This window comes from Crocodylus porosus, unplaced genomic scaffold, assembly GCF_001723895.1.
Source record: "Crocodylus porosus isolate Cpor-Errol unplaced genomic scaffold, CroPor_comp1, whole genome shotgun sequence".
In the NCBI taxonomy this organism is placed as follows: Eukaryota; Metazoa; Chordata; order Crocodylia; family Crocodylidae; genus Crocodylus; species Crocodylus porosus.
In genome coordinates, this window is record NW_017728928.1 from 609,842 (window position 1) to 631,514 (window position 21,673).

General features: G+C 41.4%; 1 protein-coding gene across 5 annotated transcripts in view; it reads left to right on the forward strand.

Annotated features, from left to right (window-relative positions):
* The window catches only part of RPTOR (regulatory associated protein of MTOR complex 1), a 253,515-nt gene that overhangs the window by 795 nt on the left and 231,047 nt on the right, over positions 1-21,673 (forward strand). The window lies entirely within an intron of this gene.

Consider the following 21,673-nt stretch of genomic DNA (forward strand, 5'->3'; position numbering starts at 1 on the left):
ACATGATTTATAGTGGTGCACCAATAGAGATTTTGGGAGCTGATATTGATAGCTGATTTTTAAGGAGGCGTATCGGCCCATACTGATCCGCTTTCTGATCCACTTGGAGAGCTGCATACAGCTGTTATGTAAGCCTGTATTGGTGCACCTCTAATTATCTGCCCATCCATGTGTACAAATAGGTCCTGGTACAAAAAAAGTTCATGAACCATGGTTTTAAACAGTTCCTACAAAAGCAGTGATTTTGTTAGGAAGGAAGTAGAATTAGTAAGGTCCTTGAAATGGAGCTCTTGGGTCCCTGGGTTTATGGTGTGGGCAGAGTGCGCAATAAATGTTTTGTGAAGTTATCCAGTGGCTGATAGGTGTGTGGAAGGTTTTACTCTCTTTTTGGTATGGTCCAGGGAATATATAGACAGTTTATTCTTCCCAGAGTAATATGAGCTGAGTGTTTAAAAGGTGGAAAATGAACTGTTAGATTCTCAAGCACTTTCACCTTTCAGGGCAGATCATATTCTCTTGGCTGAATCCGCTAGGCATAGCACCAGATATTATACTGATGTTTCTCTAGCTTGTATTGGGTAACATTGCAGTTAGCAGGAAACTTCTGGGATGTGATTTCTGGTATCTAAACTTTTCTGGTTAAATGTTAAACCATTAAAGGTCAGGATGCCTTGGAAGGGAAAATATGAACCTGATGTACTGATAGCCCCTTCTGTGATCTGTAGACTTCCTGAGGTCTTGGAGGCATGCTGCCCTTTCCTGTGGGTGAGCAGTGGCTATCTCTCCCAATCTACAACCATCTGAGGAATTAAAAAAAAAAGCAAAAATTGCTGAATGAATATTATAATCTTACAAAATGTACTGTAGGCCATTCTGATGTAGATGAAACTAAAATGACCTATTGTTTTCTAATTTCTTTGGATAATACATTTGTGGTGTCCTTCTTCATAATAACCATCTCCAAATGTCCTTTCTCATACACTGATCTCTCTGTGGTGTTTAGCTGACTTATTTTTATTCCTGTGTATCATGTGAATGTCTGGGATCTGATGGAGATTGGGGTCTTATTGCCTCTGCCTTAGAGATTACAGTGGACAGTGAGTAGCAAAAATGGAGATAATGTTCAACTAGAATAGGTGCTAAAATGGTGGCAAACATCACGTTAGTGTGATAATATTTTTGGATGGGGTGAGTAGTTGTTGGAAGGGAGAGAAGTAGAGAGAGAGAGAGAGGAAGAGAAGAGAAAGATGTAAGAGGTAGATGTCAAGTGAGGCTAAGGTAGAGTACTAAGTAGTAGCATAAGTGAGAGAGAAGAGGAATAGGTTATCCTGGGTCTCTGTTTAACATGCTTCTGCAGCAGCTCTGTCTCTTTGTATTTGGCTCTTTGCTGCAGGTTCTTTACCAGAGGCCAAATGACTGGGGATGAAGCAGCTCTATATAAAGTTCAAATGTGGACTCGGGGAAGGGATGGTCCCAGCTGAATCCGGTCTCATCCCCTCCCTTTCCCATCTCTTGCTTCCCAAAACAGTTGACACTCCAGGTGCAAGCCCTTTTATGCTTGTTAAACACTGCGTTATACTTTTAAGTATATGGGTGTTAACATCGTGTCCTGCTTCAGCTTTGATTTATACAGTATTGTATACTCAAGAATAAGAAGATCCTTCTAGTTTTAACTGCATATACAATTATTTATTCCTTGCCTTAGATTGTTGCTTTCTGTTGTTGTACGCTGTTGAATATTTGTTATGTTTCACTGTGGAATTGACTTTTGCAACAGTAGATAAACATTTATGTACAGATTAGTAAAAGATGTGAAGCACTTTGGGATGGAAGATACTGTCTGAATGAATGCAGGGTTGTAATGCATGTCATTCAGCAGTGCTTCTACGTTTCTCTTTTTGTCCCTTCACAGTATCTGATGAAGGAAGCTCTCTGCTTATGAAAGCTTATGCTATATGTCTGATTTAGTGTGTAAAGGTGCAAATCTACTCTACCTGCTGACTCTCTTTCTAACATTCATTTTTAAATAAGAAGTCTAAGTGTCCCAAGTTAGCTCTCTAAATAAAGAAGATTAAAAATGTTTACAGTCAAGGATTAATGCTGCTAAATTTTACAGAATGAGTGTGCGCTCTCAAATGCTAACTAAATGATCTACTTATTTGGGCTTCTCGTGGGAGAGCAGGGTTACTGCTATTCTTTTTTTCTGATCTCTCCTCTTTTTCCCACTTATCTTTAAAGTCTTTATGCAAAAAAGATTTTTAGATTAAATGAAAAGGGATTTCCTTCCTTTTCCAAACCAGATAGTCTGGAAGTCACATTTTTAAATGGCTCTGAGGAAGGCAGACAATTTTTTTGTGTCTTCTGCCTTTCTGGCCTTGATGCCCAGCATGGCACTTACTTCCACTTCCTGAAATGAAGCAGCCAAAACAGGACACACACTTGCATGCAGAGCTGATTCTTTGAAAACCCTTCTTTTCATCCCTTTCTTTTAAAAGCTGCTTGAATATTTTCATGTGGGAATGCTTCTTACACAGGTGTTGGATAATTGGAATATTAGACATAGGGGCCTCTTGTGACACTGAGTCTAGTTCCCTGCCTTGGCAGGCAACCACATCACATAATCCTGTATACAAATTAACCAGGTTCCATCTTATAAGTGTTTAGGTTCTGGAGGTGCTTTCCAGTAGGAGTATTTTGGGAAGAAAGGCCAGTTTAGTGACTTTTTCATTTCCAGTCTAAGTTTATTTGTGGCCGTGTTACCCTAACTTATTTTTAGTTATTAACATCCTTTAGCTTAAATGTTTCATTTTCCTCTCAGATTTTGACCCCCTGAATATATTTACCTAGAACAATTGGTAAATCTTCTTAGCCTTTTTACCACCTCTAAACAGTGCTGTCCTTGCACAGTGTTCATACATGTGCTCAATAATTGTGACCTTTGCCAAACTTACCAGTGCATCTTTATGGAGTGGTGTTCTTAGTATGCCAGGTATGAATGGCTGCCAGGTATCAGACTCTGACAAAGAGACTTTGATCCCAAAAGCTTGCATAAAAGGACAGTTTTCTTGCCATTTTCCAGATGATCTAATAAAAGGTATCATTTTGGAACCAAGAGTTCTAGTTTTTTGTATGTCGTTTTGTCTCAGACCAACATGGCTAATCCAAATGTTAAGCAGTATCGTGCAAGTTCCTGCCAGGTGCTGGGAGCTGAAATTGTTCAAAGGCATAAATACAAGACAAAAGGTATACATAGCAAGTATGAAAGTAAGCTGTGTTCATTAGGGGGATGTGATTACTGTTATGAGGCCTGAATCTTAAACTTGTTTTAGCAAAACAAAATTGTTGAAAGCCCCCCCAATTCCAAACAGTCTTATCAGTTTCCCACAAAAGGGTGCATCTTAGGCAAATTTCGCATGTCTGGCAGGAGTAGGGCTTGTCACCGCTGGTTTGTCATTAACTATGAATTCCTGAATGTGTAGGTTGCTCTTGTCAGTCAGCTGTGCATGTCTCCTTGATTCCTGTGTGCAGGCAAGTTATGAAAACCCCATGAATCCTGACCTCCTGCAACCCCTGCAGGCAAGACTCCTGAGAAAACTGGGAAAAGTGGGGCATAATGGCTTGTCTGCCAGAACATGCAGCTAGTATGTTTAAATCTGTGTCTATCAGTATTGTCACGTGCTCTGTAATGAAACACATTCTGTAACACTTAACAGCAGAAGTCTAGTGGGGCAGTTCCAAGTTACGAAATTAAAGTAATTGCTAATCTAGAAGGGGGAAAGGAGACTAAAGATATTATTGAATGTAGAGCATATTTTTTATTTTGTGACATTTTATACTTGTACAAGCAGACTGTAAAATAAAGTGATGGAGATATTTTTAGTTTAAGGTTTGATGGCTTAGGAGTGGCAGTTTCTGCTCCATTTCACCTTCTTGTTGGTAAGGTAACACATAAACAAGAGACTGAATGGCAGTGGGGACTGATCGGTTTTGCAGTAGAAGCTCTTTCCAAATACAGTTCTTGTGTTTCAGCAGCACATTTTGCAAGAAGCTCATACTACCTCTGTCTGTGCTATCCCAGGCCTGTGGTTGAACAAAAAGACTTTGGGTTCTGATGCTGTCGATTGGGTACCTCCCGTGAGCCTTAAAATGAAGAATCTGTAAAAATGGACCAAAAAAGACTACGGGAAATTAGTGCATGTACATGTCCATTTGGATAAGGTTACTGACTTCCTGATGAAGGCAGAAGTCTGTAGTTCTTATGTAATTTAGAGTGAAAAGACCATCGAAATGTGAGCATTTACAAAGTGATGTTTGTGCAATGAGTTTCTGAAAAGTCAACTGCGTTAGTTAATGGTTCATCACCACCTGCCAAACCTTTTAAGAAGCTTTGGAAATATTTTTTAGTTGAGTTTTTTCTAGTTGGTTAATTCACACTGTTTAATAACACATCCACTTTTGTTAGTAGCAACAACTATGTGAACATTTTGTCATACCAGAACATTTGTGCACCAATATCTTCTCTGAGAACAATGCTATGCTGGAAGCAGAATATGTCAATTAATTGTTGAAGGAACACTCAGTATTTGATTTTCAGATTGATGGATAACAAGTACTGTTCTCAAAGCCAGCAGTCTCATTGCTCTGCCAAACCAAGTTTTCACCCAATAATGAGAGAGACATTGAGGCTTCAAGATCAGAACCATTGTTAAATCTGGCATAGAATGCAGTTTTGTGTATCTTGACAGAGGAGATGGTCCCTTTTGTACTGAACTAAGGGCATGAGGATCCTACACCTCTCTCTTGCAATTCACATTGGCTAGTGTTCTTTGGAGCTTTGAGCTGACCTTCTTTCTTGGCCGGCAGAGCTGGATTGCATTGACCTAGGGGTGGAACCAGTCCAAGTCATCCAAAACCCTTTCTCTTCAACTTACAGGTTGTGTATAAATGAGAGTGGCTGCAAATACAGGTCTTTCTACCTTATAAATAGGACCACCTCTTATCAAAATGGAAGGCGTGATTTTAATAACTATTGAAAAATAGTTGATTAATCTTTAATGGTCAGATTCCATCATCCTTCCTCTCCTGGAATGGCACTGTCTTCTTCCCTGATGATCCTCAGTGATATAGATAGAGCTCTTTATGGGGAAGGTTGCAACTCTCGCACCAGCATAGCAACCCCCAAGCCTGTGTAAACTTACCTCCAGAACATTAATTGATCTCTATGTCTGTATGTTTCTGTGGAATAGGAGCAGATTTTAAATTCTCAGTTTAAGTAGCTGGTTTTCTGAACTGTGTGTGTTGTTGGTGCAGCTACTGTGAACTTTTCCTTACCTATGGGATGGTTTGTGTGCTGATGGTGTCCCTGTGTGTCTTGTTAACTTTATCTTGGACATATCTGACATTCCTGTGTGAGCTGCTTTCCTTGCTTGAGGATGGGGGTATATGGATATAAGTAAGCAGTTAAAATACATGATGATATAGAAACTGTTTATCTTTTCGCTTCTCCCTTCATTGTTAAGAGAAGGTATCAGGATTTCAGATACGTTTTAGACTCCTTTTTTTTTCCATGGCATTAGTTGTCCCTCAGCAACCAATTGTGATATTGCAGATGCTAATTAGGACTTTGAGTAGTGAATAAGAACCAGGAATGGATCTTAACCTGCCAAGTACTTTACGATTCATTAAAGGAATTGACATTTATTAAACATTCACTCATCCCTTTCCATCTAGCTGACTGAAGTCAGATAAGTCCTGGTAAGTTATAACATCATATAATTTATTTTGACCTTGCAGTGGGTGAACAGCAGTGGGGAAAAAAACCAAAAAATCAGACGAGTTTGTATCGCCAGCAAACTGCATAACAGGCGAGGCTTATTTTCAGATATGCTATTAGTGTATCCAAAAAAGCAAGTACCTTTTATATGATGCAGAACAGTGATCTTGATGTTTTCAATATAGCACCTTTCTTATGTGAAATATTGTGGGGTAGTGGGGCTGTTAATATACAGATGAGTTTAACCATTAATGCTTAGTAAAAACTTGCATGAGTCAACAGGCTTTGGAATCTACTTTAGTGAGAGAGGGAATGATGGTTGGGAGGATCTGGTTCCCCAGGCTCTAGTACTTTCCTTTTTAAGAACCCCAGGGAATCTTTAGGTTCCACCAAAGCAAAAAGGAAATTCTCTCTTAAGGTTTTCGGAGTATTGTGAGGCCAAATGCAAAAGAGTTCCAGTTTTGAATTTAGTTGTGTGTAGGTAGTGCACATTGAACCTACAGCGTTATTTGGAAAGAATCTCTGGACTTACAGGATGGGATTTGCAAAAATGCCTAAATGCATTAGGAGCACAAGTCCTAATCACATTTGCTATGACACGTACTCTTTTACGTGCAAATGAAAATCCCATGCCAAGTCTTTACTTTATTTTACTGAGATTCTAACTGTGCTAATAAGTGTACCAAGTACACAGGGTAGAGATGTGCATCTTTCCCCCAACCTTATAGTTCTAGGTTAAACGTTGACTTCAAAGCCACATAATGTTTCTTATGTGAGAGAACATTTTAAATTAGGTGAAAACTGCAAACAGCAATAAGAGAAACTGAGCACGTACTATATAGCTGCTACCCTTACTCTAAAAAAGTAGGTTCATCTCAAACAGAAGAGCAGCATGTCTTTCTGTATCCGCTAAGTGTATCATGAAAACAGAGATCCACCCCAGCAAGAACATGTTAGTACCTGAACTTGTGACGGTAGTTGTCATGGGAAATGCTGTAACAGGAATAAATATTTTGCAGCATTTGGTCATAGGTGAAATCTGAGAAGTTAAAGGTAGTTTTCCCCAGATGAGCAGTCATCCAAACCCTGGCATGACTTTCAGGTGGTAGCAGGTAGAAGAACATGCCTCTGACCACTCTAAATTTAAACAGTTAAGGTAACATTGGCTCCCCACTTTCCATGGGGCAGCCATCTGGCAGTTCACTGTTGAGAAGCTTCCTGATATTTGGCTTGTTGCCTGGTTTCATTCCATCAATTTTCTATGATCTGTTTTCTACCCCAAATAACTTGTTCCCATCCTTTTATTGCTGTCACTGATTTCTTTAAAAAAAATTGCATCCTTCCTATTACAACTTCATGATGCATCACACTCATTTCAACCAAGGCCAGACTATGGTACCTGTTATGGTGGTCATTAATGAAAGGCTTTCCCTGTTCTCTTCTCAAGCTGACTGCTAGCTTGTGTTCTCCTGTTCGCTACAGCATCCTTTTGTTCTGTTTTCTGCCTTTAATGGTGGCTTGGAAAGCAGTGTTTGGTCAATAGGCAAGGATTTAGAAGAAGCAGCCATCTGCATGAGTTAGAGGTATTTATATATTTTTATGTACATGGATCAGAGCTCATATTTATAAGGTTGTTTTTTGGGGTAGGTGGGAAGCAGCTGAACTTTGGCAGAAAAGACTAGGAGAAAGGATACACTTCACTGCACTCTTTAGCAGCTTGGGATGAGTTTACTGAAGAGACTTTCCTTTATGCTGTAGTGCTTTGCTTGAAGTTGGTGAAGGCACAAAAGCAAGAACTCCCTTGTTATAAATATGCACAAAGCCTGCTCTCCTTGAAGGGTCCACAGCCTTGGCATTTGAATCTCTTTCATGGCTGTCCAGAAGCCACATCCCTGAAAGCTCAGGGCACAGTACCGCATCATACCATCCCCATCTTCTCTTCCAAGCATTAATCAAAGGAAGGGTTTGAGGCTTGGAAAGGTTTTGTTTATCTCCTGGCCCAATTTTTATGCTGGAGAGGGCTGTCCCTCTGTATTTTAATGTGGTTAAATCTTATTGTCAGAGCTTGGGATGTGAGCCTTTGTTTCTGTGAATAGCCTGAATGCATCTGATTTAGGGATGTTGTCAGGAGCTGCTACAGCCTGGGTCCACCTTCTGAGACACCTGGGGCTTAACAGAAGGCATTTCCAGGTCCCACATAGACAAAGTATACTGTGTTTAGATCCCTTTCAAGTGTGTGGCCCTGGTATTGAAGTAAGGCTGTGTGCATACTGAAACTCAGTGTCAGCTATGTCATTTAGCTACAGAAGGGGTGGGCAACCTGTGGCACATGCCACAAGTGGCATGGGCGTCTTCTGTATGGCACATGGGAGATTGGGGAAGGGGAGAAGATCAGAGTGGCGCTCGAGCAGGGTGTAAAGCATGCCTGCCAAAAAGGTTGGCCCCTACTGAACTACCGGAATGGTCTGAGATGAGTTTTTTCGTATCTGGTTAAAGCTCCTTCCTCTTTCCCAGGGAACCCTATATTTTTAATTTCATCTTTGAAATGGACAGCATCTAACTAGTTCAAGGCAGCCTTGGATGTCTTGAAATGGATGGCTTCTAGTCATTCTCACCAGTATTGCAGTTAAATAGAATCCAGTACCATGCAAAGTAGACAGTGGGGCCAGAGAGTTCCTATGGACTTGGGCAGTTTATGTAATGTGCAAATGATAACCAGAGATTTGTTACGGTATGAGTGGGGGAGCGTGTCCCTCACTGCCTCAAAGAATATGGGACAGGGGACGAAGTGGGAAACAGCACCAGGCCCCAAGAATCAAGCAGAACACCACTGCCTATTGTAAGGCAAGAGTCCCAGTAGCATCAGGGGAGCGTCAGTCAGACCATGAATGGTCCCAGCCTTGCTTTAAGAGAGTGTGCTGGATGCAGCTGGGGTCTCCATCGGCTTCAAGTATAACTGGAAGCACTAAGGCAGCTCCAGAGAAAAGCCAGCAACCAGTTGATAGCTGGCACACTGGGAAAGATCAGCCCCAGGAGGAGAGCTGGCAACCTGGGAAGAGCAGGCAAACAAGGAAGAGCATGCACGCTGGTGAAAGCCAGCACCAGGAGGAAGCCTGGCACACGGGGGGGATTAGGCAAGTAGGGAAGAGCCTGCATGCTGGGGAAGGCTGGCAGCCAGAGCAGAGCAGGCATGTTGGAAAGGACCAGGAACAAGCTGAGAGCCAGTATAGTGTGGATAGCTGCCTTGATGAGAAAAGTTGGCCAAACGTAGGAAGCCAGCCCCAGAGAGAGGGTAGAAGAAAAGTGTTGTAAATCCAGACATTTGGAGGAGTGTCTGATACTGGGGGACCGGAGCAAGGTCCCCAGACGGAGGAGCATGAGAGAAGGACTCCAGGATACAGAATGAGCGTTCTGAGCAAGTGTATATAACTGTGAGTTATGGAACGTTGAAGGTCCAAGTATGTTTGAGTTTCCAGTTAAGTTTATTACATTATTAAGAATTGGAGTGAGCATTTAGAATTATCAACCCTGGGCATACAGGAGAGACTTTTAGTTCATTTTGAGGACTTTAATTTTGTTTGTGTCAGAAACATCTGGTTGGTGAAAGGACGAGGTATAAGCGGGGGTGGGGGGAGGTAGGCGCCCTGGGATGACCACCACAGTCTCACCTGAGCAACCTAGACCATGGGGAGCCTTCCGGTAGAAACAAGTTAAACCAAAGTTGTGGCAGGTGAGAACAGAAGGATAACATACAGGCACAGAGGTAGAAGATCTGCATTGGGTATTAATAAGGCCCCAGGCATCTGGGAAAAAGATTCTGACACTAGTAGCTATACAGCGCTGATTGTGTGTTGTATACAATGAACCATAGGCAGAAAGTTGGGGCTTTTGGCAGGTGAATTGTATGCTTATCCAATATGCATACAGAATATATCTCCACCTATTCTCCATTGTGACTTCTGGGTCTTTTAAGTCAGATATTCGTAGTACCATTTGGGTAGTTAAAGATCTGTAATGTTACTGTGGTCAGCAGAGGACTGCAGTAAGATTTGGGAGTAGAATGGTATTCTTTCTCTTGCTCTTTAAGCCTAAGGAACTTGGAATCCATGGGAGCCAGGTGGTATTTGGGAAAAGAAGAATCTAATAAGAAGGGGGAAAGCTCTCTTTCAACTTCTAGTAATCATTGATAAATTTAAATAAAATGAGAATTTGTTCACCCATGTTGCTCTGAAGGCCTGCTTCTACAGAGATTACCTCCTCCTTTTCTGATTCTGTGGAATATATATACCATCATAGTGGCACTGCTTTGATGTATTATTTATTTAAGGATTTTTTTAATCATGAGAGCTGAAATTATTCTTTGAATGTTGAATTAATTCTCACAGCTTTGGTAACAAGTGAGTCATGGAACTATTAAAAAGATCTCAAACATGCTGGATTTTTACTGACAAGTTGCTGCTAAAGTCAGGACATTTAAATTGAGCCATGTCTTTCTTAGGTTGGTTTCTAAAATACACAGGGAGCAAAAGAGTTGGTTGTAGTGGTTTTATTTTAACAACTCTTTCTGTTGCTGCAGAGTGAAAATTAAATTCTATGTTTATGAGAACAGGAATAGACAATTGAGCATCTACAGAAATTTAATTGAAAAAGGCTTGTATGCGAATGCTTTTAATTCAAATGAATTTATGGAGCTTACCCACTTCTCTTGTAAATGTTCCATATTTCAGAGGAATGTAATGGAAGGCAGCAGCATGAAAAATTTTGTGGAGGGTTGGCAATGAAAGTGTTCTTGGGATTCGTGTATTATGTCTAGATTTGTATTCAGATAGGCCAGTAAATAGGAGTGGTGCCCAGTTTTGTAGTTAGTTGAGTGTTTAGCTTTGAACATTATTTTAGCTTTCAGTAGTTGTTTTGAAATTCTCCTTGGACTTGGTTACATTTGTAAGAGTTTACTTAGGTTGATAAAACGTTTACTAGCAGGCTTACATACTGCCAGCTGTGTTCAGGTTTAAATAGGTCAGACCCAGGTAGGCCAGGGTGGGATCTAAGTACAAATGACTTGTATCATTTAAATGAAGGAAGACTGTTAGTATGATTAGGAAGAAAGTGCTCCAGATCTGAGCTATGGCTTTGAAGACTGATAATAATTAAGTCCATCTTAGGTGAGTAGTAACCAAAAGTAGCTATGACTGTTAGTGAGGTGTGCACTATGAGTTGGTTCTTAGTTAACAAATGTCCACGTTGCATCCCCTATCCCACACAGTCACCACCAGAATTGGAACTAATGGGCAGCCTCATCCACGTGTCATCATCAGAATTCTAGACTGAATCTTCATTTCCTTGTTCGTCTAGTCAATCCAACATAAGTTATTGTGTGCTGAGGGGGGGCAGTCAAAAGCTTGCACTATTTTTGCCAATGTCTATATATATTTATGTCAAAATAGAGAATGGATTTAACTTTCAGCCACTGGTCAGAGTAGATAATTCACAGATATTTTAGAAGAGAAAGATTTGAACTTGCATGCTGCTAGCAAATACTGCAGTATTCAAACTAGCTAATTTCTTTTCTACTCTAAAATTTGCTCATTTTCTTTAAGAGTTTGTGGACATAAAAGTTTGGAGATTACTGACTGTATAACTCCTATCTCTTTCATGCATTTCATTTAATAGTTCCCAAATACCCCATCCGCTGTGTGCATCATAGCAAAAAATTCAATAGAGGTAGGCAACCTCACTTAGTATTTTAATATATTAGGGCATTGGGTTTTGTTTTCTGTCATAAACTTAATTGTGTAGTTCAGCTGAAAAATCACGGTAACTCATGCTTTAGCATCATACAACCCACATAAGGTTTTCAAAATATGCACATGACTTCAGGGAGGAATTTTGTATAATAATATGCTTAATTTGTTTGCAGTCACCGTAATTAAGCATAAAAATTAAGTGTGTGATTGAATATGCATCTTTTTTGGTATGCTTTTAAAAATTAGGCTTTCAGATTGTAAAAGGCTATAGAAACCCCTGCATGCAATCAGCAGCCCAACTGTTTCCTGTTACTTTTCAAATGTGACGGTTGCTCCATCTCGTTCTATTCACCACCGCTCCCCTCTTACCTGCAACCTGCTCTCTCCTGCTGTAACACTGAGAAGTTATTTACAGTCTCATTTATAGGAAGTTGGTGATTGCAAAGTAAAAAAGCACTTGTCTCTGCAGTTTTTCACTTTGCTCACTCTGATCCTCTGTGTCTCCCCCTAGGGTCCTGCATGACCAGCAGTCTTCAGAGTGAGTTTCCTTTGTTCCCTAGCAATTTGGAGGCAGAGCAGTTCATTGCCTCTGCATTGACTTACTTCCACCTTTCAAGGCAGGTTGGCAAATAGTAAATTCTGGAAAGTTCTTTAACTTCAGTGTTTCTGCTTCAGCCAGTGTGGTGAGGGTTAAGATGCTATTTCGAATTAAAAATTACAATAATCTAATGTACAGAAATGTCCAAGAGACTTGTTCACTTAAACAATCCCTGAGAGTACTTGGTTCTAATTATGTGTGCAGTATGAGTGATAAATGGGAGAAATACAGTATTAATATGCCAAAAGTAAAATTGATGGCATTATCTTGACAAGTGACAGTTCTGGAACAAGGAGAGCAAGTAGCTTTCATGAATTGCAGGACAGTATATTATTGCTGTTTCTTTTTCTCTGTTAAGATGTTGGGGGGGTGGGGGGCACGTGCTTTGTAGGGAGTGTGTTGAACCTTTTCTTTTGGAGCCTGGCGCAGTTGATGAAGCCAGCATTGCAGCACTGAAGGTAAATGAACATATGGGCTAGCGCAGTGGAGTTGTGCAATGTTTGCTTATTGCTGCTTAAACTTGGTGATGATGTTTGTTGTGGAGGATGTTGTTTATGTCCCCTTCACTTGTCTGTAGAAACCTGAAGGACCTGTGAATGAAGGACAGGGGAGACACATGCACCCTGAAATCAGTACAGAAGTACTGGACGCTGATTGTAAGATGCATGTTTTAATTAAAAATCTCTTTCTCAGTTTGAGGTTGTCCCCCTGCTTTTTTCTCAAGTGTGGCAAATGTTAATAAACACTGGTAGCACTCTAGTGCAGTGGTAAATAGCCAGATGGAGGTGGGCTGCTTCACATAAAGCTCTTGTAGAGAAAACTGTGAAACATCTGTTCTTTTGACAACTCCCACTTTTTTATTTTGGCATTGTGTATTGTTTCGGGAATTGAGAGACAGGGGTTATGTCAACCTTTCTGCGCTCTGGTAATGCTTCCCTGATTCTTCCCCTTCCTTCCTTCAGCCCATCTGCAGGGGGAAGTTGAGTGTTTGTTGGTAAACTTCCTCAGAGTATGCCCTTTTGGTGGTCTCCTGCTAGTCTCCTTCCCTTTTTAAACCTGTGTATATGTGTTGAATTTGAATGCACTGCTGCTCTACCCCTTTGAACTCTAGAAACCCTGGTATCTTGCTTGCCTAGGGGAGATACTGCTCCTAGATACTTGATCATCTCTTAATTGAGTCTACTGTTATTTAAAAAGGCTAGATGGTAATAACACCTGTCTTTTTTGCTATGATGTAGGATTCATCCAGTAGCTAGTGGATATCTTTGGTGCCTGAAAATTTCTTTGGCCTTGACTAACCCAGGTGGGAAGTACTTCTGCACCCACACGCTCTAAGGCAGGGATGCAACTATTTTAAGATATACTGTTGCATCCTTTCTGTCCCTCCAACCAGCTCCGCTTCCTCCCTGTGCATCATTGACTTCCCCTTCCCCTCCACACATGCTCATTACTGAGTGCTGCCTTCCTTCTGGCAGCAGACTCTCTCTAGGGCTCCTTTGAAGGTTCCTCTTGCCTGGGGTCATCATAGGAAACTGTTAGTGTTGGGGTGAAACTGGAGCCCTACTTTCCTGTGGGCAAGGAGAACTCTGTGATTAACCACCGGCACTCGTCCGACAAACAGTCAGAAGCTTTATTGACTACAAAACATCTACTAAGCACAAAGAAATTAATCAACTTGGGTTGCCAGAATACAAGTAGTCAACTTTACTGGGACTGCCAGAATATAAGCAGACTGTTACCAAAGACTTAGCACATTAATGTAACTCTTCACCGCTTCACAGTCTGTCTAGAGCTGTTACGCAGGAGTTACTTTCCTTGGCCAGTCCTTCTGGGAAAGCTGCCTGGGTTGTGCTGCTCCCACCCAAAGGCTTGATCTTTCCTTAGAAATCCATGCAAGTGTCTCCCTCAGAAATCCATACAACAAACAGCGACCAACAACCCTTGCTGGCTAGGTACTATCGAATCCTTTAGTGATGTCACCCTCACTAAGGCTAGCTAAGCTGATTATAATATTTTGGCTGATAGATTCTAAGTATATAATAGCATATCCTTACACACCTGGAATATTTTCCTGTTGTTATCCTGTTCTTATCCTGTTCCCACATTTAATTAGTCCCAATGGTCAACGTGTTATAGTTCTATTGCTCTGTTTTAAACGTGCAGTCAGCATTTTACTGGGGTTAGCCTTAGGCCACAGTCGTTGCCAATTCTGAATCATCTCAAAAAGGCTTCTGGGAGTTTGGTCAACTTGACATGACCAGATGTAATTTTCCTTGCAACAGTTACCATCACAACTTCCTTCTCCAGGTAGGCTATTATATTCCTGGCTGTTCACTCCCACTATAAAAACAGCAACAACTACGGCCATTCTGACCCCAGCTCTTTAATTGCGAGATGGCTCCTCTGCTTCCCAGTCCCACTGCTCCTCTTCTAGAAAACAGTTCAATGGTCCCTGCTTTGCTGCTTTTGCCAGGAGGAGCTGGTGGTTCCCCAGACTATACTCAGCCGACTTGTTCCAGCATCCTGTTCTGCTCATCCTTTAGGCCTTGGCTGTGCTATGTTGTTTTTTTTGCTAGTTAATGTACTGTTTTCTGTATTGGTTTCCTGTGTTTTGTGGCAGCAGGGGGCCAGATGGACTCCCGAGTCCTGGGCAGATCTTATGAACTTTACTTTTACTCCCTAAGCTTCCCTCCTATATGACCCTAGATGTCATCAGATGGAAAACAAATGCTTTTTGAAAGCTGAAAGCCAGCGATTAACATTCTCCTCAACAAATCTTTTGTAGATGCTTTTTCTTTAAAAGACTTTGAAGTCTTCCCTATAAATGTTATTCATGTCCATCGAAAAGTAATGCAGTGCTATAACCTACTCCTGTTTTATTATACAGGGAGGATTTACAGTTGGCAGAGTAATAAGTCAGTATCATTGGCACTTGGCAAAATAACTGTCCCTTCTTAGCTTCCTTGTCCCAGTGGTTCTGCCAATGACACCCATGCCAGTATTTTTAACTCCTGATGTTGTTTGGTTGGTTTTGTGGCAGTGTGATCTACAGCAAATAATAGCTGCTTTTGCAGGTGTGACAATGTTACTGGATGTATAGCGTGCAAAGCAGCAAAAAGTAGCAGTCCCCCAAGAATGTATAAAATAGGGCTTGTGCTGAAAGGTGATAATTGGAATCTTTCTCCCCACCTCTGTGCCTTGCTGTCTAGGCCGTGTGCTGTGCTCCTTGGGCGCCTCTCCTTGGCCTCCCAAGGGCCTGATGTGACAGGCACAATAAGAGGAGTAATCTGCAATGTTGCTTAGGTCTCTTGGGGAAACTGGACTGTCTTCCCTCAGGGTGAGCTCAGAATGATTCCTCCTTGCTTTTCTTCCTTCCAGGAGAGATGAACAGTGGAAAATTAAACCACAGAAGTGCTCAGTTGGCCATGTGTCACTGGGGAGGTGAGCAGGATTCAGGCACACATCTCCCCCTCCATCATCATCTGGTCTCTTCCTCTCTAGTCTCCAGCTCCTCAGGTGGAGTGCCTTTGCTTGCGTAATGGCCTTCTCCTATTTGTCTCTCTGACGGCAACCACTAGCCTGCCACTGAAAAAAAAATCTTCCCTTTTTGACAAACCCAGCTCAGGGTTCCAGTCTAAAGTTGCTCAGCACAAAGAATGAAGGGGGCTGTACTGAATAGCTTGAAAAGCCCTGAAGTTGATTGGGGAAAGCGTCTAAGGGTATAAAAGAAAGAAAGCGATGTGGTGAGGCAGAACTAGAGGCCTCTGGCAATACGAACAAGGAGCTTGAATGTCATCTATGAAAAGAAAAGGAGCCATTGCAACAAATCTAATGGGAGAAGGGAAGGATGCCCTGGCAGCTGTCTTTAGTTAATTGTTTTGCCTCTTATGTACAGGGACAAGGTTGTGGAGACTGGGGAACAAAAGCAGAAGTCTAATAAGCTGTTCTGTGCTGGTTTCTTTCTCTCTGGTTAATGCAGAGCCAGGAACAGGAACCGAGACGCACCAGTGTGTCATTCCTTGGCTAAGTAGTATCAGAAAGATGTTGACCCTTCTCTGTGCTAGAGGTATAGGGAAGCCTCATTGACATTGGTTTTTAATTTTCAGTAAAAAGTGGTTCTGTCACGCACGATTACTTGGGCCTCTGAAGGCGTTTCCAGAGTCTGAGCTGGCTTGTCCATATCATGTTGGTTGATATTATTTCCTAATGTGCAGAGAAGGATTTTGCTGTGATCAGAGCAAGTAAATAGAAAATGTGCTTGTGTATCATGCATATTGACTGATACTGCTAATGTAGTTGTAAGCCTAGGGAAGTGCTTATAAAGTAAAGGGTGAGTCCAGCAGTTGAAAACCTGTTTGGGTAGAGCCTGTGCTTGTATTGCAGACTGTTCTTGAACTTTGCTTAGCTGAATTCATTGGGTAAATAAAGAAACGTAAGTAGGCAGCGTGTTGGACACAGGTATATCTCTGATGAAATTTCATGCCAGAAGTGCAGAACGCTTAGGTTAAAAAAGAAACAAATGCTCCGAAGGAGCTGATCTAGGATTCTGGAGCGTGCTGTCACCACAGTTACAGCAAGACATGACCTTTTGGGCTACAGATGACTGCAGATTACCTGCATGGGCATACAAATGGTTTATATCCTGTTACATTTATCTCCGTGGCAGAAAACACACTGAGTTTTTTGGTAAGCATATACCTGAATTTTCTTAAACTTCACATGTGATGCTTCCTTAAAACCTAGAAAAGTTACTTTTCAGAATTTTTCCCATGTAAAGACCACTGATGAGTCAGTGAGGTTTTGAGGGCTGGCATGTGGCCCCATTTAACCTGTCTGACCTTCAGTCCAGATGAGAATCTGCATGAAAAGGGTCTGATTCTCCACTGTTGCTAGCACTGGAGCAGCGCATCTGGAAGATGTTGGTGCATTAGAATGGTGGCAGTTTGCATTCAGGGGCGTGTGAATGACTGCACATGGTGCAGAGCATTAGGTTGCTGCAAGTGGAAGGAATTAGGAGTTGGTCCTACTGCAGATGTGAAGCCCCACCCTTTCCCTACCTACTCACATAAGGGTTAGTTGCGTAGGTCACGGATGTGCTTCAGAGCCTTGCTGGCCCTCATCAGTATCCTTACTCTGGCTCTGGTGGGGTGATGGTGACTAGGAATTGCTTAAAAATCAGGACAGGGAGGGGAAGCAAAGCCATTTGGTTTGTCCCTATGGCTAAGTCCCAACAGTCTGAAAGCCCAAGGCTGAAGCGATTTAATCTTAGGTTAGTCTGAGCTCTGTAGATTGAATAAGCAAGTGAACAGACATTCACTTGTGGTGCTGACAGTGCAGCCATGTGCCTGCAGTGGCCAAGGCTGGAAGCTGGAGGGTGTTAAAGCACACCTGCCTGCTCAGCTGGAGCAGACAGCTTGGGCCAAACCTAGTCCACTCACCCTGTGGGGGGTGGGAAAGGGGGATTTGTAGGGGAGGTACAAAGCATCCTGGGATGCTGGGGGATGATGAGTTAACTTGAATCTGGAGGGGAGCTGGGACAGAAGTTCAGTAAACTGATTTAACCTAAATTAGTTGAGTCTGATATTACATCCATCCAGGTTTATCTTAAACTGGTTTCAGCTATTTTGAAAGTGTTTTATGCGCACTAAACTTCTGATGTGCTACAGATCTGAACCAGTTTCCAATCACTTACGTGATTTCTGACCCTAGCCCAGATGTTAGGGTTAGTTTTGGCCTGGCGATTCTGCAGATTTGACTCTGTTGGTTTATACATACGAGTTGAAACTTGTTCTATTGGTGCAGAGATTCCAGATATTTTTGTGTCTTACAAATACTCGTTCTGAAATGCTGTGCAATTGGAGACTTAACCTAAAATGCAGAGATTCCTCTCTAAATTTGTTGCAGCTGATAGCTGTATCACCTAGCCCTAGTGTTCCTTGACAAGCTTTTTAAATTACTTACTCTATAAGTGTTTTTACTTAACCTGTAAGAAAGCGCGGGAAGAAGTTTTTAGTCTGCAATGGAGTTGCTTCCAGGTACACTGAAGTAGCATAAGTGGGGCACTCTGTCATTAAAGATCAGGGACTTTATTATCAACCATTTTTATGAGTTAAATTTAAGAACCTCTTTAACTGAAAAGCACTGGTAGTTGCAGGGACTCCAAGTAGTGTTGGGTCCTAGAAGTTTCAAACAGTTACAGGCGATATTAGATGTTTTTTTTTTCCCCATGTGCAAATTTGTTTTGCATAAAAAGCTGTCTCTCATTTATATTTTGGAACTAATTAACAGGTGAGTACAAAAGCTTTTCTAGACAGCTGCCCAGATTGTTAACAGGATACATACATTTAAAATGACAGATTTCTTGCAAAGAAATTGAATAATTTCCTATCTACCCACCAGTCAAAACATGGTACTCTAGTCTCAGTGAAGCTAATAAAAAGGAATAAAATGAGAGTAGGCATTATCTAAGAGAGAATTTGGGGAGCAAAATAGCTAATGAAAGAAAAATCAAGGGGTTCTATTAAATAGATCAGAAGCAAGAAAATTACCAGGGATTAACACTACAAGGAAGTTAAATATTGTTTATGGCAGTATCTGTTACAAAACACACTGGGAGAAGTACCTCTCATATTATAGCTACATTTTAAAAAGGGGTGGAAGGGAGATTAGAAATGTGTAAGCCTTACATCTGTATGCGGCACACTGTTTACATGGATAGTTCAATACAGAGTCCTAGAACTGTTCTGTTTAGCGGTGCTTCTGCAAAGGAAAGCTGTGATTCTCATGTTGTGTTGGAATTTTTATCTAGATACTATAGGCGAAAAAGAAATGGCTAGCCTTTTGGTTTCCTTGCTCCTGTACCTGAAATACCTGATTCTCCAGTCTCTTAAATGGTGGGGACTACCATTTGACTAATGGGTGAATTTTGCCATTCACTTGTGTTGCAGGCTGTGACCTGTAGATATTTAAACTATTTAAAAACCACTGAAGATGGAAATTCTGTCTAACCTTTTTTCACGCAAAACACAGTATAGAAAGAAGTGCCCTTGGTTGGTGTGGACTTGTACCTCTTTGATCTGGGAAAGCTGAGCTCAGCACCACTGTGTGCAGGTATTCTGGGCATACCCCGTCTTTGCATATGCTAAAGGAAACTTCTTGGAACACATTCAGAATATGTGAGACGTAAAAGTGGAAATGGGAAGCTCTGCTGAAAACTTACCATTTTAAATGATATTTTAGTGCGAATGTCCTGGTACATTCTGTATTCTTGAACCTTTAAGGCTCTGAGTAGTACATTTGGAAAGGATTTAGAAATCTGAAGAACTTTCCTGGGCACATTGTGTTTCTTTTGATTTTGTAACCATTGCAAACAGTGAAAAAGAGAGGTCAGAGGCAGGATGAGTGCAGATGTCAAGCAAGCTAAAGATGTGCTATCTAGGAGGGAAACAAATAGCCATAGGGTGTAGTTGTACCTCCTTTGCTGGGGGAAGGGGTCAAGGGGAAACTCTTCTTTGCCAGTTTGGTGTCTGTTTTCAAAGGAAAAAGGTTCTTTAAAACACACAGAACTGAGGAATCGAAAATTAAATATTGGCATTCGGAACACCAGTCCCAGTTCAGGCACTTCTAGTAAAACACTGAAAAATAAGGTTGGGTAAGGCCACACAGGGAAGCGGTAAATAAATGAGGTGGAAGAAAAGATTGTTTGGCAAAATACTTTCTCTTCAAAGAATGATTTGTGTGTTCTCAGTTCTAATAAGATAGTCTGTCTTGTACATGTAGTTTTCTTTATTTTCTTTGGGGTGTTTTAGTGCCTGTTTACCAATGTATGATTACTTTTAGGAACATTAGTGCTCTATAACATTCTATAGCACAATGTTCTCTCGGAGCCTGTCTGACTCCATAATTGATTTAGGATCGTAAATTTTGTTTCTGGTGAACAGGCATAGGTTAAAGCTCCATCTTTGTCAGTACAAATATGTAGATAATCTAGTAGTGGCCTAGCAGGGGTTTTCAGTTATATTTGTGGAAATGTTGCATTCTGTGCAAATGAAAATATGTGGTACATGATGTAAAATGTAGTAAAATCTGGTTAATCTGCCTATGTGATAATTTGCCACTATGGTTTAATTTGCTGCTATTCTGATTCCCCACCAGTACCCACTTCCCCCTTTTTTGTTCTCCCTCTCTCTCCCTTCCCCATTATCAATTTCCACTAATTGGTCACTACTTCCGTTAATTACTTTCTCCTGAGAGTTGTGAGTTAACCAGAGTTTACTATAGTTTCTATTCTAGAGCTTCATAGGGTTGTCTGCTTAATATTTGATGACAAAGCTGATGGAACAGATATGTAATATGTTTTTTGTTAATTAGGGTTTACTAGAGAGAGAGAGCTGAGAAAATTGAGCTTAAAAAACTTTACCTGAATATCATCATATTCCAAGTGCTTCAGTTCCCCTTATCGTTTTCTCCCAGTAACTTGGAAAGTACAGTATTTTAACAAGTCATGGTGATGCAACAAGTCATGATGATGTAATAATGAGCATTATAGAAAATGTGGGATATGAGTCTAAGCAAAGCTGTGCTCGCATAGTCCTGTGGCTTGGAGGAGGCATTCCTCACTGCTGTCTAGTGATATATAACTCCCATTATGAATTTGTTTCTATTTTCTTTTCTATATTAAAAAAAAAAATAAAAGCCTTCTGCGTGAGGTTGATGTTTAAAAATCTGGGTGTGCTAATCCGTGCCATTAATGTATTTGGCACCTATGTGCTGCATGTTTCCATTGAGTCTTCAATCAGATAATCTTGTTACTAGTCAGATGACACATGATAGTGTACAGCCTTAAGTACTTCCGGGTGTGCGTGCGCACATGAACCCACACACTCCATCTTACTGGTCCAAAACATTTTTGACTTGGATATTTTATAGAAGTCTAGTTTTTGCGCTCATATACTGTATGGCTTGGTTTCAAGGAGCAGCACATCCTTTCTTGGTTGTAATTCAGGAATGAGGAGCAGACTGTGAATTTAGGCAGTCAGTGTGTACTCAGAAATATTTCATAGACTTCAGAGACATTAGGGCCGGAAGGGACCTCGGAAGATGTTCAAGTCCAGCCCTCCACCTTAAGGGCAGGAAGTCACCTGGGGTCATAGGTTCCCAGCAAGATAAGCATCCAGTTTGCTCTTGAAGGCGTTCAATGTAGGTGCTTGAACCACCTCCGCTGGCAGGCTGTTCCAGGCCTTGGGGGCTCGGACAGTAAAGAAATTCTTCCTTATGTCCACCCTGAAACGGTCTCGCAGGAGTTTATGACCGTCGACCTCGTCATACCTTGGTGATCTGGTGAACAAACATTCCCCCAGATCCTGGTGGTCACCCTGCTAAACTTACAGGTGGCCACCAGATCACCCCTGAGCCTACGCTTTTCCTGGCTAAAGAGCCCCATGGCTCTCAGCCTGTCGCCGTAAGATCTGTTTTCCTGACCTCTGATCATGCGCGTGGCTCTCCTCTGGACTCTCTCAAGCTTCTCCACATCCTTTTTGAATTGTGGAGCCCAAAACT